The sequence below is a fragment of the Heterocephalus glaber genome, unplaced genomic scaffold (genome assembly GCF_053883595.1).
Source record: "Heterocephalus glaber isolate CG9 unplaced genomic scaffold, H.glaber_assembly_v1.0 deba00001429, whole genome shotgun sequence".
Taxonomy (NCBI): domain Eukaryota; kingdom Metazoa; phylum Chordata; class Mammalia; order Rodentia; family Bathyergidae; genus Heterocephalus; species Heterocephalus glaber.
The window spans coordinates 15,237,430-15,255,020 of NW_028258294.1; the positions used below are offsets into that span (position 1 = coordinate 15,237,430).

The following is a 17,591-nucleotide window of genomic DNA, read 5'->3' on the forward strand; positions in this document are numbered from 1 at the left end:
AATGTGATATAAAAAGCAATTGGAAAATTAGCTTGGCTAGAATGTGAGAAGGTAATATTAAAGCATATCAGAAAACAGGAAGTGAATGGTTTATGATAATATAATTGCCAATACTTTCACGTAGGGCATCTTGGGCCCCTTTAATTATTCTTACTTAAAACTTCCAGAAACTAAGAAATGAAGAGAAAAGATTGCTAATATTAATTTCTTTCTGATGCCATTGAAAACTAAGTGGAACGTTAGAATCCTTCAAAGCTAGAATAAAGAATATTATCACAACAAGTAACTAAATATCACATTTTGTCTGTGAGTTGTGAGGTTTGTGTACCAGGGTGCCTTTGGAAAACATTTGCAAAACTAAAGTTGTGGAATTTTTAGTAGATGGCTGAAATAACTGAGCATTTCTCAAGGTGAGCAAAAGAAATTCAACTGGTATGTGGTCTAGAGCCCAGTAGTCATTAAGTCAGTAATTCAGAGACATAAACTAAAATCAAATCATGAACATACACATGTTTCTTTAAGAAAAGCCATTACAAATTTGTTGCTTATGAAAATTTACTGCAATCTTATATTTAATTAAATGAAACTATTAGAAAAGAAACAGGATTGCCTACTGTATATTACTTAAAGTGTCTTTTTAAAAACATTTTTGACAACTTTCACTACCTGCAAGGTAGAAGTGAGAATGTGATTTGAAACCAAAATTGACTTAGCAATAAAAACCAGAGGGTGTCAGTAAAGGAGAGGGCTCTCTGCATTCCAAAAAAAAAAAAAAAATGTAAGGGATGCTAGACTGGCCCAGGAATTTTGTGGGTTGTATTACTTGTAAATAAAATACAAGATATATTTTTTATAGATTACAATTTTAAAAAGATGAAACTTTTCTACTAGTCTACATGACTAAAATAGTGTGAGATGTGTTGACTGTGTGCCAGTCAGTTTGCTAAAACAAAGTTTTATAGCAGAGATGAGTGTCCTCATAGTCCATGAAAAACTATAATAGAATTTTATGAAAATGAGCTATATAAAATATTTTGATTTGCTTAATTCATCTAAGTACACATCTATAGGCTTGAATTACATTTGGAAATACATTTTTAAATATTTTCACTGAGTTTGGAATTTTGTTTGTCTTAAATAGATCCATGTATTTATATTACCTAGTCTTTCAAAATTCTGGCTTCAAGAGGTTAGGTTTATTTACCTCTTTATTCCGGAAGATATAAACATGAAATAAGAGTGTTGTGTGTCTCTGTTCAATATGTTCCATGAACTTCTTAGCGCTTTATAGCAGAAAAGGGATTGGTTGAAAGCTCAAAGCCATAGGGTCCCTGCCGAGGTCTATTTTCTGAGCATTTGTGATCAATAACTATTTACTAGAGGCTGGTACATTTCAAAAAGTAGTGAAGTATATGAAACACTTGACACTTAAGATTTAGGATTAAATACTGTTATGAACAATGCCCCATCCCTATTCTTTCAATTAAGTTGTCCTATTTTAGAATTTTTGATTATCCCAATGAATATTTTAGGAGGTTCTGATAAATAGAATATAATCAGTTATTATTTTTATCAGAAACATAAATAGTGTTTAGTAGTAGGTCATTTTCTTTTAAAATGACTAGAGTAATTTTTTTTTTTTTGAGAGAGAGGGTCTCATTGTGTAGTTCAGGCTGGCCTTGGACTTACTATGTAGCCCAGGCTGGCCTTGAACTCATAGGGATTCTCCTGCCTCAGCCTCTGGAGTACTGGGATTACAGGCGTGCACCACCAGGCTCAGCTGAATAGAGTAAATTAAAATGTTTAAATTCAGTGGATATGGAAGAATTTTTAAATGTCTTTTACATGTATTTACTTCTTATAATTAAATTATTAATTAAATTTGTTAGTATTATGTCCCATGAAATTGCTTTAAGACTATTCATATAATTTCATTTATGTTTTATTTATTAAAAATGTTTTCATAGATGAAGTGTAGAACATTTTCGTTCTTGTCTATCCCATATAAGCTAAAATGAAAGTTTTTAATTTCATATTTCAGAGTGCAATGTATTGTCTTTTTTTGACAATATTGCTTCCTTATACAGCAACTCATAAAAGTTGGTCAGAGTACAGAAGTTTTTCTCTTTTCCAGCGCAGAAAAGTGGAAATCTTACAAGGGGCATAAAATAATTCTGAAAAATAAATTTTAAAAAGCTGTTTGTGGAAATAAAAAAACTGTAAATATACTATCATTCCTTAATATAATATAAAGTATGTGAGATTGATCATTCATGAGAATCTTTAAAAAATAATTATGCTTTGTTCCTATGTGAAATTCCTTGTAATCAATGTCATTTTTCAACAGTTCCAAAAATGTTTCATTGGATGCATTTGACATCACAGATGTAAAGTTGATTTTTTCTGTTTTACTTACTGGTGTCTTAGCAATTCATACAAAATGTCCTACAGAACTTGCCGGCCTGTGTTACCACATTTTTTTTTCACAGATAGTTTTTCTTGACAAATCTCAAAGGATTACCATTTTTTCTTTGTGTCAGTCATGTTTTCAAATATTTCATAACTCAATTTGTATTCACCAAAATGTTGATACATTTTAATATTGAAGGTGCCAATTTGTTTGTGTGTACTTTTCATTAATCAGAGCTGTATAGTTCCTTTTTACTAGGCTATATGTACCTGTGTAAAAGTTAATTACAGAAATTAATTGAGCAACATTCAGATTTTAAGCAGTTGCATTTTGGGCAAAAAGGAAGATGAACATTTTTCATTGGTTTGAATGATGAAAAACTTATTTTTGACCATTAACTAGAAAGTGTAATTACATGTGTGAACATTTTATGAAGAAAGTCGGACTATACTACACAACATTCTGATGGTTGCTAAATGGGAAGAATATCATAATTTCATTAGCATCCATTAGTACACATAAAATATGAAGTTTAGGAAGAGAAACTGCTGTTAACATAGGTGGTAAAAAGTAGATCAAAATTTTCTTGACTTTGATATTCATGGTATTCAAAGAAATATTCACTAGTAGCTTAAAAAAGTCTAGGAGGTCTTGTTGAGAAAGGTATTACTATAAGATAATGTTTAGGGGTGGGAAAAATAATTATAATAATAATATTTAATAGTTTATCTAGAGCCATCAGATGTTTTCATGTATTTTCTTAAATGTTTCATTATAGGAGTTTATATTTATGCAATAACTAATAAATGAACAGACTATTTCATAAGAAATTATCTAAGTATGTAAGTACATGAAATTTTATTTTTATTCTAAAATGCTTAATTGAAATTCAACCAAATACAAAGGTAACATTCAATAAGTGTAGAACATTTATTTTATTTCACCTAGGTTCTCGCATTGTACTTTTTTTTTCTTTTGGTACTGGGGATTGAACTCAGGACCTTGCACTTGTGAGGCCAGTGGCAGAACCACTGAGCTAAATCCCTGGCCCCCATTGTACTTTTCTGCAAGTTTTTACTTTTAAGGATTAGCATTTTCTGAGATATTATTGTTCTTCAGTCTCTGAAATTACAGAATTAGACAAAAACCACTGGTGACTAAAATTAATATTAATAGGAAGATACAGGTGAATGACAATAAGAATTTAAAAAGGAATTCTTATTCCCCGGAGTGAAATTTTTATTTAGTTAGCATCTCATACTAATTTAAATATGAGATGTTTCCCTGATGACTTAAATATCTCAAAATGCTTCTTAAAACTTATAAAAATTTTCACGTTTTGGACTTTATGTTTGCCTTATTTTGTTATCTTCATACTTAGCCCTTTACATTTCTTTCTAAAGATACAAATTCGCTTAATTTCACTTTCTATATTTTTAAAATGATTAAACAATTTGTTAGTGAACTTTTGTGTGTATATGACTTTTAGTACTTCAAGTGATATGGACTTGAAGTTATATAGCTCTAGAAGGTATTTGAAATCTAAAGCTTCATAATTCAGTTCATCACTTTCTTCTACTTCTTTCAATGCCATTATTGTAACAACACCATGAGCTAATGAATGAGAATTCCTGATACTAAAATAACCACTTCATTAAAAGTCAGTACAAGTGTCATGAGTTATTCATGATAAATAAATTGTGAGAAGATGTAGGAAACACAGTGAAAAAAATAATACCATTATGTGTTGGAGAGAGCTTTATAGAGTTCCTATTTTCACTTAACTCATCATAAAGATGAATAAATGGTGATATAAAGAGTCGTTCAATGTTACAAGCAATGAAAACATGAAATTAGAACTCAATTCTTCTAAATTTCTATATCAGAACATTTTCTATTTTGTATTCTTTTTACTATAAAATATTTCAGTTATTTGTATATTTTGTTCAGGTCAAGATTAGGACACAGTATATGTAAATTCCTTGTTGCCTCTTATTGTAAAACATATTTTAAGATAAGAAAATTTAAGATCTAATTATGATAATGCAGGGAATAGTACTGTATTCACATTTTCTTAACTTAGAATTGAAGAACTTAACTGCAAGATGTGAACTTTTTCACAGTGAACATGGTGTGCATACAAAACCTAAATCGTATTATATATTTTTAAAAAAAGTTTTTCGGTGGTTTCAATTAAAAAACATGGGAAGCTTTTTTTTTTTTGGTACCAGGGATCAAACTCAGGTCCTTGCACTTGGGAGGCAGGCGGCGGAACCACTGAGCTAAATCCACAGCCCCTAATGTTGTAGGCTTTTAGGGTATCACTCAGTTAGGAAATGGGACAAAAGTAATTTTTCTGCTATATGTAAATACTCATTTCTTTTGTTAATACTTTTTTTCTTCCAAGTTGGAAGTTGGCTTTTATTTTTTTCAGTAACGGATGCTCAATGGAGCACTGAATAAAACAGAAACTCAATGAGAAATATGGATGAAAAAATTTAGAGTGCATAGGGAAGTTTTGAGTAAGTTTGAAATCATGAGCTTCTTTAGGGTAATAATGATTTTAGAACATCTTATAAAAAGACAAAACAATTTTTAAGAAATATATATATTTTGGGCCAGGGATTTAGCTCAGTGGTGCTGCTGCTTGCCTCAGAAGTGCAAGGTCCTGAGTTCAATCCCCAGTACAAAAAAAGCAATTTAAAAAAAAAATCCAAAAAGAAATATATATGTTCTGTTTTGAAATTCATATATAACCTTTTATGTAAATTCTAGTTTTATGTTATACAATTAAAGTTAATAGAAAGCAAATTTATGTTTATTGTATTCTTTATCATTGTGTCTGAAGCAATATTCATCTATAAATTTAATCATGTTGTATGAATTACCTTAGAATAAATGTATATGTTAAAAATTCTTCAGTAGAACTCAACATGATACAAAATAAATCACATCACCATAGTGTAAATAAATGAGTTAGATAATGTTGGGTTTTCTGGTAAAACATCATCTTTATATGTGATTCCTCTTAAAGCTTTAATATTCAAAATATAATGGGTTTCTTTGTGTTTATCAGATGAATTCAAAATTTAAGCCTCTCTTTTCCTTTAAATATGGAATATCTAGTCATTATGGGACAAGAGTAATATAGATGAGGTAAATGGCTGTGTTTGAAGATTAATGTCTTATCTGAGCTCTTTTCTACTCTGGACATGTAGTTAAATTTTGCAAATAAGACTAATAAAAATACAAAGCATATTCTCCAACATAATTGAGTGGTCCTTAATATTCTTTGTAATCTTCCTTTCTTTTGATATTTACTTTTCTAAAACTTACTTTGAATTCTTTAATATTTTCATAAAGCAGTAATTATAATGAAAAGGAATAACTTGAGATTTAAGTTAAATAATCCAGATGTGATTTCATGAAAGTTTACCCTCTTAACTGTTAATATCATTGATTGTATAATTTTGTTCTTTATTCTTTAATGTGGTCTTTTTGTATGTACCTCAATGAGTAAAATTAATGGCAATCACTTTCTTATTTATTCATTTATTTTGGAAATTTTTGAGACAGGGTTTCCCTATGTAGTCCAGGCTGGTCTTAAATTCACTATGCAGCCCAGGCTGACCTTCAACACATGGAGATTCTCCTGCTACAGTCTCCCAAGTGCTGGAATATAGACGTGCACCACCATGCCAAACTTACTTCTTTTCATATTTAAAGCAATTTCTGTAGTAAATTACTCACCCAAAAATGGTGTACTGTGAGCAGTTGTAGTACTAAAAATGTAAGAGTATAGGCACTTCAAAATTTAGTGTTGTAAAAAAGTACATAGAGTGATTGTAGCTCAGTGTAAAATGCACAGTGATAGAGTTATATGCAGCTATATACATATATGCAGCAAATTTTCAGTAGTTCTCTCTTAGAGACTGCTGCTATTTTTCCCCTGATGAATTTTCTCTGCTTGAAGTGATCTGTGCTAGCCTTGGTTCTCTAATTGCTGTATTTCCTGCCTACAGTTTGTGTTATTTAGAAGTACCTTTGGTTCTGTGATTTACTTAAGCGCTTTAAATGAAAGCTGTGTTTCTCTACATCTCATTATGATGCTGACTTTAGTATCTTAGAGGTATCAAGTCTCTGATGATACAGCTGAATCCGGAATAAAACAAAAGAGGCTGAGATATTGAGAGAAAAATGTAATTGGTATGTGTTGCTATAAATAGATTTGATTTCTTTTAGTTATTAAGAATAAGATATTAATACTGCTGATCAAATTTGTTTTACAGGGCAGATTAACTGTGATACTAAAGAAATTTTATTAACATAGACCCTTTCAGATAGCAATAGTTGTAATAGTAGCAGAACAATTAGTAAATATTATTTTAATAATTATAGTAGTATATTTGACATAAAAAATGGTATGGATCAAAACATTTCATGTTTCAACTTTAGCACTACAGTTTATTAGCTGAGTAACATTAGATAAGTGAATTAACCTGGGTTTTTTTTGGTGCCAGGGATCGAACTCAGGACCTTGCACTTGCAAGGTTGGTGCAGTGCCACTGAGCTAAATCCCCAGCCCAGATTAACCTTTCTTCGCATGTAAAATGGAGCTGATAACTGACTGTCATTCAGTTTTGATAATATATAAGGTGAATCTACTTCTTAATGGTAAAATGAGACAGTATTAGAAATATCAAAACATTAAGACTGGGAAGAATATTTTATTTTAGACCAATTCTCATTCTAACATATAACCTTAAGTTATCTATCCATCAACATATTCTATTTTTTAAATGACGCACAATTCTGTCCTAATTATGGAAAGGAATATTAATATCATTATAATACGAGCATATAAAGATGATCTTGTGTCTGATCTTGTATTTAAATCACTTGCTTGCATAGGCATTTTTATAAACCTGGAGTGTGTGATACCATTTGCTTTTGGATATCCAAAGGAAGGGAGAGTATTGATCCTTGACATTGTAGAGGTAAAAAAAGATTCAGTCAGAGTACAGCTTAGTGCAAATCTCAAGCAAATACACTAGCAAGCATGACTATATATTGGTCGTCCATTCTGAGAATGCTGTGGAAATGGAAATGTTCTTGAGGGATGGAGTAAAATGATCCTCCAAAGAAAATGAGGTCTTAAAACTTGAAGGACATTGATATAATAGATTGACAAAGAATAATACTCACTTGGATGACAGAGAGCCTGAAAGGAAGCAAATGTATAGAAGGAAGTAGGAAAGTTAATATGCAAAGAGAGGAGTTAAAAATTTATGAGATGAAGAAATTTACAAGATTTTGAGAGACAATTGAAGATTCAGGATTTTGTTAAGAAATAAGAGGATAGCATTATTCCATAAAGATTAGATTATACTCAACATATTTCAATCTCATTTTTGCCCCCTTATTGTGACTTGTACAAGTTACTTTTTCTCTTTTCTTCAATTTATTAATCACTAAATTAAAATTAAAATCAATAAATTTAAAGGATTTTTTCAAAGTTTGATCTAGTATGCATTTATGGCTTATGTGTTATAAAGGATTAATGAAGAAGGGAATGAAAAGAAATAGAATTCCAGGAGTTGGTAGGTGAACCCAGCATAAACTGCACCAAATAGAACATAAAAAAAAAATAGTGACAGCATTCATAGCATATGAGTGACATGGTAATTTTCCTAAGATTGCCTTTGTTTTCCTGTAGAACAATAACATTATCTACTGTACACCCTTATAATTTTTTTGGTAAGAAGGAAATGGGAATGTAGGTTTAGAAATAAAAATTATTTTCTTTATTTCTTTAGGTCTACATGCTTTGCAAGGTCTCTTTTTATCTTTAGGATTTTTAATGTAGAAAAGTCATATGAATTTTGTATAAATAAGTGTGCTATCACGATAATTTTCCAAGTATGATGAAAATAACTTAATTCCTTAGTGGGACCCTGTATATTAATCTTCATTGCTGAACTTGACATGATTTCTTTTCATGGTTTCAATTTTATTTTAACATTTAACATGATTATTTAGTTTTGGTAATTTTTAGTTTGTTTTCATTTCCCCTTTAAAAAGGAGGTGTTTAATGTTCCTTTGAAAATTTACTTGCAGCATAGATTATAATTTGGAAGTAAAGGAACATGCTTTTGAATACTGTGTGAGAGAAAAATGGTAGAGATAATATTTATTCATTCTTTCAATTTTTTTCATTTTTATTATTTTGTTACTTTTAAAATGTAATCTTAAGAAAATGACTTGGGTTGCAAATGTGGTTTTCAATGCTACTTTGTTAAAACAAATTAAAACTGCCCTTTTAGATAGTAAATTCTTAGGATTTCAGAGAAAAATAAATTTATTTAATTTCAGTTTGTAAATATACCATGTTTTTCTCCAAGTGATATTTAGATATACTTCAATGATACTTCTATTTTGGTTTGATTTTGACTTGGCAACTTCAGCTACAAGAGTTATAAAGTAAATATATTTTATTATTTATTTGATCAATAACAGGCCACTTTAAGTGTATATATCATTCATATTTGTAGTGCCAATTAATGTCTTTCTCAAATATTTACTGATTATTTTACTATTGCAAATGATATAGTATAATAAAAAGAAGTAAAAGAAATAAATATCACATAAGAATAGTCACATTCAAAAATATGTGTGACAGACTATTGAGTATGGGGGTGTTGGATTGAAAGGAAAGAGGAAAAAAGCAAAGTGAAGTAAGGCAAGAAAGCAGACAGGAGAAGAAGTGGAAAGTAAATAATTTTATATTGTTCAGTGCAAGAGTGATTAAATAAATATTCATATAATGAGCTGTTAAAAACCTTAGATATTTCATCTGCAACAAAATTGTTTTTTTTGTAGTGTGTTTGTCTTATAAGATAATAGTTTTTAAGATATAAGTACTTGATTTATTTCTCCAGGTTTAGTTTTGAAATATCAACTATGCAAAATTAGCATATATTTGCCCAGATGAATATTAATTTAGGGGGAAAAATGACCTAGTGATCTTATTTTCTATTTCTATTGCTTCTCTGCATTTTTTATGGGATTAGATTTTTAAGTAACCTAGTCTAAAGTTATTCTTTAGATTGTGTTCATAATTTGCTAATGATTAAGTTGTCTATGTCAGACAGATTTTCTTCTTTACTCAAAGGAATCATTCTCTTACTATTTTTATGAGGAAAGAGGTAAATGCAAGAAAAAAAGATACATCATCTCATGACTCTTTTCCCTAAGTAATAATAGTACAGATATCATGTTAAGGATTGATATGTAGAAAGACATTTTTTATTGAAGAATTCCTTTTGAGAAATAAAAAGAAAATCTTCATAATTTTCCTATTAACCCTTTGTTCAAAAGGTTAAATGTTGTATGAATGACTTCAAATATGATGATCAGCTTTTTTTCTGTTAGAATGCAAATGATCTGTTCTTTGGGGTATGTTATAAGCTTGACAACATGATAATATGTCTCTCACAAATCAAAGTGCTGATTGAATAAAGACTGTTGCCTTTATCTCTTTTTTATCCTAATTTTATAGAATTGCAATGAGCAGTATAAAATACAATGAATAACATGTTATTTTATTACACCGCAATTCCTTTATCCATTCATCTGCCTGCTTCATTCGTTTCCATATCTTGGATATTGTGAATAATACTGCAATAAAATGAAAGGCCTGGTGTCTTTAGGTGATGATTTCATTTGGGTATATATCCAGAAATGGGATTGCTAGGTCACACAGTAAGTGTTACTGATCTTTTTTTTTTCTTTTTTCTCCTGTGGTACCGAGGATCAAACTCAGGTCCTTGCGCTTGGGAGGCAGGCGGTGGAACCACTGAGCTAAATCCCCAGCCCTGTTGCTCATCATTTTAGTAACTTCTATATTGTTTTCCATGATGGCTAGCCTAGCTTACTTTTTTAAAATTGTATATAAAGTTTCTGTTTTCTTTGTAGCTTTCCCAAAACCTTTTATCTCTTGTATTTTTTGACAAAATCCACCCTAATATGTATGTGATGGTATTTGCTTAACTGTGATTTATTACTTCATTAGGCATATACACATCTAACTCTCAAGTTTCCCAGCTAAAAATATATATAGTAAAATTAAACAAATATTTTTTTTATGATTACTAACCCCAAAAGATTATAATAAAATCTGAATCTCCCTCCTAAAATAGGCTTCCAGTTCCAGCCCTCAGCAGTGGCCATCATTGTATTTTTTAATACAGTTGAGTGTATACATACTGATTAAAAAGATATCTCATTTTTAACACAGCAGACTATTCCAAGATAAACATATAACATGAATTACTTAGTCTCTCACTTAAGTTGCTTATCAATTTATTTCTCATGAGAATATAAATATGCAATGAAAATCATTATGCACACCTTTTTGTGTAAGTATGAGTAGATGTAGAACTAAAATTGCACACTAAAGTTTTTGGTTTAAATGTGTGAATGCACGTTTAAATTTTTGGTTTTACTGCCAAATTGAATTCCCCAGGGATAGTACCAGTTAACACTTCCAGCAACAGTGTATTGTAATGTTTGTCTCTCTATACTGTAGCTGACACAGTGTATTACCAAACTTTCTGTTTTATGCCAATAGAATTGATAAAATAATTGTAATTTTGTTTTAATTTATACCTAGTACTTATAAGATCTTTTTATATTGTTTATTAAACATTTTTTCTTAATCTAATGTTCTTATGCATTCCCCAGTTTAGCTTTATTAGGTTGATTTTTTCTACTCCTTTTATGTATTAGCAGAAACTAAGAAACAAGTAGCAGCAAGAGATCAATTAAAAATACTTGAGATCACTGCCAAATTTTCTAAGAAATAAAATGTGTACTTGTTATGAGATGTTTGTGTAATGATCATTGTCTTTCTTTCCCCCACCATTCTAAGCAAAAGATCCAGTGCAGATGCAACAAAGACAAGACCATTCTGCCTGTGTAGACCAGTAAAGGCTTAAACCAAAGCAAAACCATGCATGAATGAGTGTTTCTCAGATTCAAACTAGCTTTGAAAATCCTACTTAGCAACACTGGAGTAGGATGTCTTTCATTGGAAACAATTGTACCTAGTCAGGTTTTTCTCCCTCTATCCTTGAGTAAATCAATTGTTCTGATGGAATAATATTTCAAAAACTCATTCTTATCCTGACATTTCTTAGCTTGGAAAGCTTTAATAATTCCTCCATTTATAGGATATAGTTCAGATTTTGTAGTGTTCTTTTGAGGAATTTCACAGTGGTCCTTTAAGAACTAATTCTAGGCTGTTCTAAGACTGTAACAATTCACATAATGTAGATTGAGTCACATTGTACTAAAATCTGCCATAACTTCCCATCCCTGTACCTTTGCTGACTTTATATATTCTGCCAAAAACAATGCTCCCAGATATCTTTGTGTAGAAATTAATTCTTCTTATCAAGAGACGAAATTTGTTTTGGTCATTTTTATAAACTTCTTTGTATAATATAAATACTGAAATATTTTCAGTTAAAATGTTCCTTTGTTTAATTAATTTTTGCAATACATAATACTCTAACAATGTATAAATGATGTGCACATTAACTGCTATATGGGAAACATTAACTTTGAAAGACACAGTGAGTTCTCAGTAAGTGTTCTCATTATATCTTTGCAGAGATTATGGTGTGGATTTTGAACTGAAGACATCAATTATCTGAGCTGTCTTTCCCAAATTGGGGTAAAGAAAACTTGTATACTATTGAAGAAATCATGAAAAAAATATTTTATTTAAATTTAAGATCCAGTGATTTGCTGGACTTTGTAACATTTCTTTTGTTTATTATAAAACACACAATACTATTACAAACCATGATCAATATATCAACTTTTTTTCCTTTATGAAAAATAAAATTTCAAAACAAAATAATGAGTAACAATAGTTAATATACTGTATATTATAATCTTAAAAATAGTTACTGAGAGTACAAAAGGTTGACAGTTTTAGTTCTGCTGACATATAGGTGTTTTTTTCACTTATACATTACATACATCCAGCTCTTCCACAAAATTAAAACTCTAAACACAAACAAATCAAAGTTATATATTATTTTGCCACTCATAAAATAATATATGAAAAAATTTTAATGAACAATATATTGTAGAATATGTTTAGATTTCCTACTAAACCTCAAATAGCACTGACAAGCACAATGTTTCATTTGGAAATGAAGTATAAAGCTAGTTATAAGTTCCAGTTATCAGATAATTCTATTTCAATTCAACAAATTAGAAATTAGCTAAAATGTCATTTTACTCTGTCAGATACCAAAATTATAAGAAGAGTAACTAGTAAACTAAATAGGCATTTCCTGTTAGGTCTTAAATCAATTTTCAATAATTCTCAGATAACTATTAAGTGTTTAAAATCAATCCTGATTATCATGTTCTTACACGTAAAGTGTTACTCTATTCTGGTGTATATTCTGATAACTGGATTAAAAATAGAGTCCATGAACTCAATGTCAAATGCTTAAACTGAAGCATCAACAATACAAGATGTATATAAGAGAAAAAAAGAATGAAACTCCTAAAGAGAAATTGATTCTAACAATCCAAAAGGTGTTTTCTATCTTTTTAGATCATTGACTTTTTTAAAGTCTAGGAACACAGTTTTCCTCCTTTATTCCTCTTCTGTTTCTCCTTTATCTAAGATAACATTCTCTTAAACAGTTCCTTCTGAACAAAATGTCTGGGTCATCAATAGGAAATGCTATTGAAGTGCAGAAAGGATCCACATTCTTATTTTTTCCAGTACTAGACAAACTCAGAAAAGCCATGGTACTATTCATTGTACTTTCTTTGCTTCAATAGAAAACACTGAAAATAAAATCAAAATCGAAGACCAGTACTTCCCTTTGAGATCAAGGGAAAATAAAGAGTTTGCAGTGTTAAACACAGAGATACTAGCTGGGGTCACATAGATTCCGAAGCTGCATGATCAAAATCACTTTCTCATTGCTGGGACTTTGCAGAGATGTTAGGCAGTTGTTTAACGAGGGAAAGGAAGAATGAATGTGTGTATCTGCTTGTGAGCACTGAATCCAAAAGCAGAAAAGAAACTGATGGCTGTATTAGCTTCTGTGGTCCTTGTATTGAGAAATGGATAACCTGAAGGAATCAGCAGTACCTTATCAAACATTTGAAGGAATGTTATTCTGTATTTCTCATCTTCTAGGAGGAAACTCCCGAAGTTTTTACATTTTTTAAAATGTAACAAGAAAATGCATTTTTAATACTCCTTAAATAAATTCCATAAATCCATTTTGATTTGTTCCATTGTTTTAGACAATGGATTATGGGGGGATGAAAAAGGACACATTTGATTTCACATTTTCACAAGGCTTATGCCAGTCTAGTAAAGACAATTGCATGAAAGTCTTTTTTTGGTAGCAGATGGATGGGTGGGAATTTGGACACCTTGAGCTATTTTGTCAAGTTGCCACCTAGAGAAGGAAAAATGCTGGAGACAGAGGCAAAGTTGATAACAAATGATACAAATTTGAGAGAAAGATAAATAAGAATGTCATGAGCAAAACCTAAAGCATTTTCATATAAATGTGTATTTATAAGGAATTATTACTTTCATAGAGTCTTATACTACAGTCTTCCAACCTATCCTCTTCTGCCTATATGAGTAAAATTCTATTGCATAAAATTATGCCATATATTTAGAAATAGTAAGACATGAAAATAATCTTATTTGTGAAAAAAACAGAAAAAATGTATATACATATAGTATATGGTGTGTGTCTTTCAAAATAAGGGCTTTTAGCTTGCAATGATGAAATAAAAATTGTAAGTATCATTTAGTATGATATTATACAGATGTTTTCACATTGCTTTAAAATGTCCAAGGATTGGGTGTATAAGACTTTATTTCATCAGTTTCCAACAACTAAAATGGTAAAAACTCATTAAGAAATTCAACCATCCGAGCAATGAAAATGTAGTAAAAAGGATCAACTGCTTAGCTTTTGAGTATATGAGATTTTACCCCCAAATTCAAGAAAAGAGCCTTAACAGTGGAACAAACTAGGGCAAAGACTGATTTTTTTTCCATACTTCATATGCAAAATAAATAAGTATCCTATTAAGCTCCTAGGCTAAATATTGAAATATCTGGATATATTTTTGGACAATTATTATCATTTTGAGTAGTTGTGCAAATTAATGTGTACTCTTGAAGGAATACAACTTTTTGTACTTCTGCATAATTTGGGTGGCCATGTTAACTTGTGTTTTACTCATATTTAAAATATGTATTGAATGAATTATTTTAATGAAAATACAGTATATTTCATTATTTCAAAAGATAACTAGAAATAGCACAAAGTAAGTGAGCTGATTCACAGATGCATGTAGTACAAAAGATCAAGATAATCACATCCTAGTTTAAGCATTGTGGAATAACTTTACCTTTTACTTGCATTTCGTGCAGAAGGCTTATGGTCAGTACACAAGCCAAGTCTTAAAAGCACAGTAAATCAAACTAGAGTACTGATATATAGATAAAGTTAATGGTGACACAAAACACTAAAAGAATGGAGTGGCTTTAAAATTTGCCCTTACGTGTCATGGTGGCTCATTTCTGTAATACTAGCACAGTGGGAGGCTGAGGCAGAAGGATCTCAAGTACAGTCCAACCTGGGCAAATTAGTAACACCCTGTCTTCAAAAAGAAAAAGGAGATGGAAGTTAGGGGCTAGGGATGTAAAAGATACTAAGTTCAAACACCAGTTGGCAAAAGTAAACAAAGAAACAAACTTTCTAAGTATGTTTAGGTGTTACCATTTAGGCAGAACAAGAGTATCTCAATCAAAAGTGATGCCATGAATTGTGCCCGTGTTATGACATAATGCTATGGTAAATTAATTCCAAATAACAAAAAGTATACTCATGAACTCATTTTTTCTGGTTTTTGCTGTTTTCAAAAATTAGTCCATATAAGTGGTTACATAATAAAAAAAATCTGACCCAGAATCCTCACTTAAATATTTTCACATTAATTAGTCAGAAATTACTAATAGGAAATATATAGAGACTGATTATTCATAGTTTGCTCATCTTCTATATGCTCTGCTATCTTCTTTCTGAGTTACAATGCATTACAAGAAACTTTCGGTTTTTAGCTCTCAAGGTGTTCAGTTGGGAGAAGGCGATTTCTGAGGAAAGAGTGGTGTACTGTGAAATCCTATATTATTCATATAGATAAATTCCAAAGGAATTTAACCTAAATTAATAAGTGCTGTCATTGTGACATTAGATACATACTAAACCTGCATCTTAGGCAAAGATGTTTTCTGTTTTGCTGAAACACAACAGATAATTCCCTTCCTTCCATTTTCATTATATGCTTTCATTTTACAAATTTGGATTTAAAAGTCATAATAACATCCTTGAAAATACTGCTAGTTTCATGTAAATTGCTGATTAGTTTGAATTTCTCCAGTTGCTTCTGCTGCTGCTTCAACCTACTCCTCTCACTTTCCTGGGAGAAATTTAAGAAGCATGGTAATAGTGTGTACCATACCTACTCCACTGGAGGCAAATCATCTGGATTCAAAATTCTGTGCTTCTGTCTGAACTATTTATAATCTTTCTGCCTCACTTTCCTCATCTGTACTGACCTGAATTACTTCGTAAATTGAAGGTGACTTGCGAAATTTAAGCTTTAGTAATTGACCTAAATGTGTCAATTGACTTCACTGCATTTACAAATTCACTGAAGCTAAAAATAAAAAGTAAATGCAGCAAAATGTCAGGTTTTAATAGAAAGTCTTATGTTACCTTTTTATGTTTTTGGATTACTTATTTTTTGTTAGTACATGTTTGCAGTACATAATGTTTACATTCCTTGTGTGGAGTTGGTACATATACACAATACATCTTAATGTCCCTTTTCATCCTCTTTCTCTGCCCTCCCACCCACCTCCGTATATCTCTTCATTCCTTTTTCTTTTGAGAAAGGTCTCTCTCCATAATTCCTATTATCTCTCTTTTATTTTGCTCTGTGTTTATAATTTGAGTTTCTCATAAAAGAAGAACTATGTGCCATTTAAGCTTGTGTTTCTGATTTATTGCACTTAAGATTATTGTCTCAAGATGCATCCATTTTACTACCAATGACTCAACTTTATTTTTTTATATGGCAGAGTAATACATCATTGCATGTAAATACCACATTTTCTTTATCCATTCATTTGTTGATGGTCATATAAGCTACTTTTAATATTTAGCTATTATGAATTGTGCTGCTATAAACGTGAGTATGCAGATATCACTGTAATTACAATGTCTTTAACATTTTCTGGAAATTAATTAAAAGGAAAATAGCTAGGTCAGATGCAAGTTCTAGTTTCTTATTTTGAGAAATCTCCATACTGAGTTTCATAGTGGTTGTATATTACCTTTCAAAAGTGACGTAAAGGAACATATTCTCCTTTACTGACTGTTGTGCATGTTGCCTGACTCTTTCATGGCTCTGTTACTCCAGCAGCATAACAAAAATGTTTTCACCAATATGAATACATTATTTGTACATGAAAAACCATATGAAGTAAACATTTATAAATTTTCGCCAAGAACAAAGTGATAGCACAGAAGCAAATTAATAAAGTTTTCAAGTTTAATATATATATATATATACACATCCATCCTATGTGTATGGCTTCTGTATTTCCTTAATGTCTATTATATATAAATAAGACTGATCAAAAAAGATTATTTTTTTTAACCAAAGGATTAAAACCAAGGCCTTATATGTTCCACTACTGAGCTACTTTGCCAGCCAAGATGGAAAATTAAGGATTTTATGAATTTTTGCTATATCCCTATATGGCACTGATTTTTTTCCTGTTTTTTTTAAAGAATAAAGTCTTGCTTGTTCTGTTTATTCAAAAAGAGTGGCTGATTCTGTAAAATTAGTAAATGGAGTCAGTTTTATGCAATGATTTAGTTTCTATAACTACTTTTTGTTTTATAGCAAACAACCCTTAATTGAAAACTTGCAAACTGGAAATCTGGGTCCACTGTAAGACAGCTAGTAGAAGCACAGTCTTGAGGAATGTCATTACTTCTGTAATTCTAGAGTATTGAGAATTATTATCAAATGTGTATATCACTGA

At 30.5% G+C, this 17,591-nt stretch overlaps 1 protein-coding gene across 5 annotated transcripts in view; it reads left to right on the forward strand.

Moving 5' to 3' along the window:
• The window catches only part of Cntn5 (contactin 5), a 1,206,007-nt gene that overhangs the window by 1,816 nt on the left and 1,186,600 nt on the right, over positions 1-17,591 (forward strand). The window lies entirely within an intron of this gene.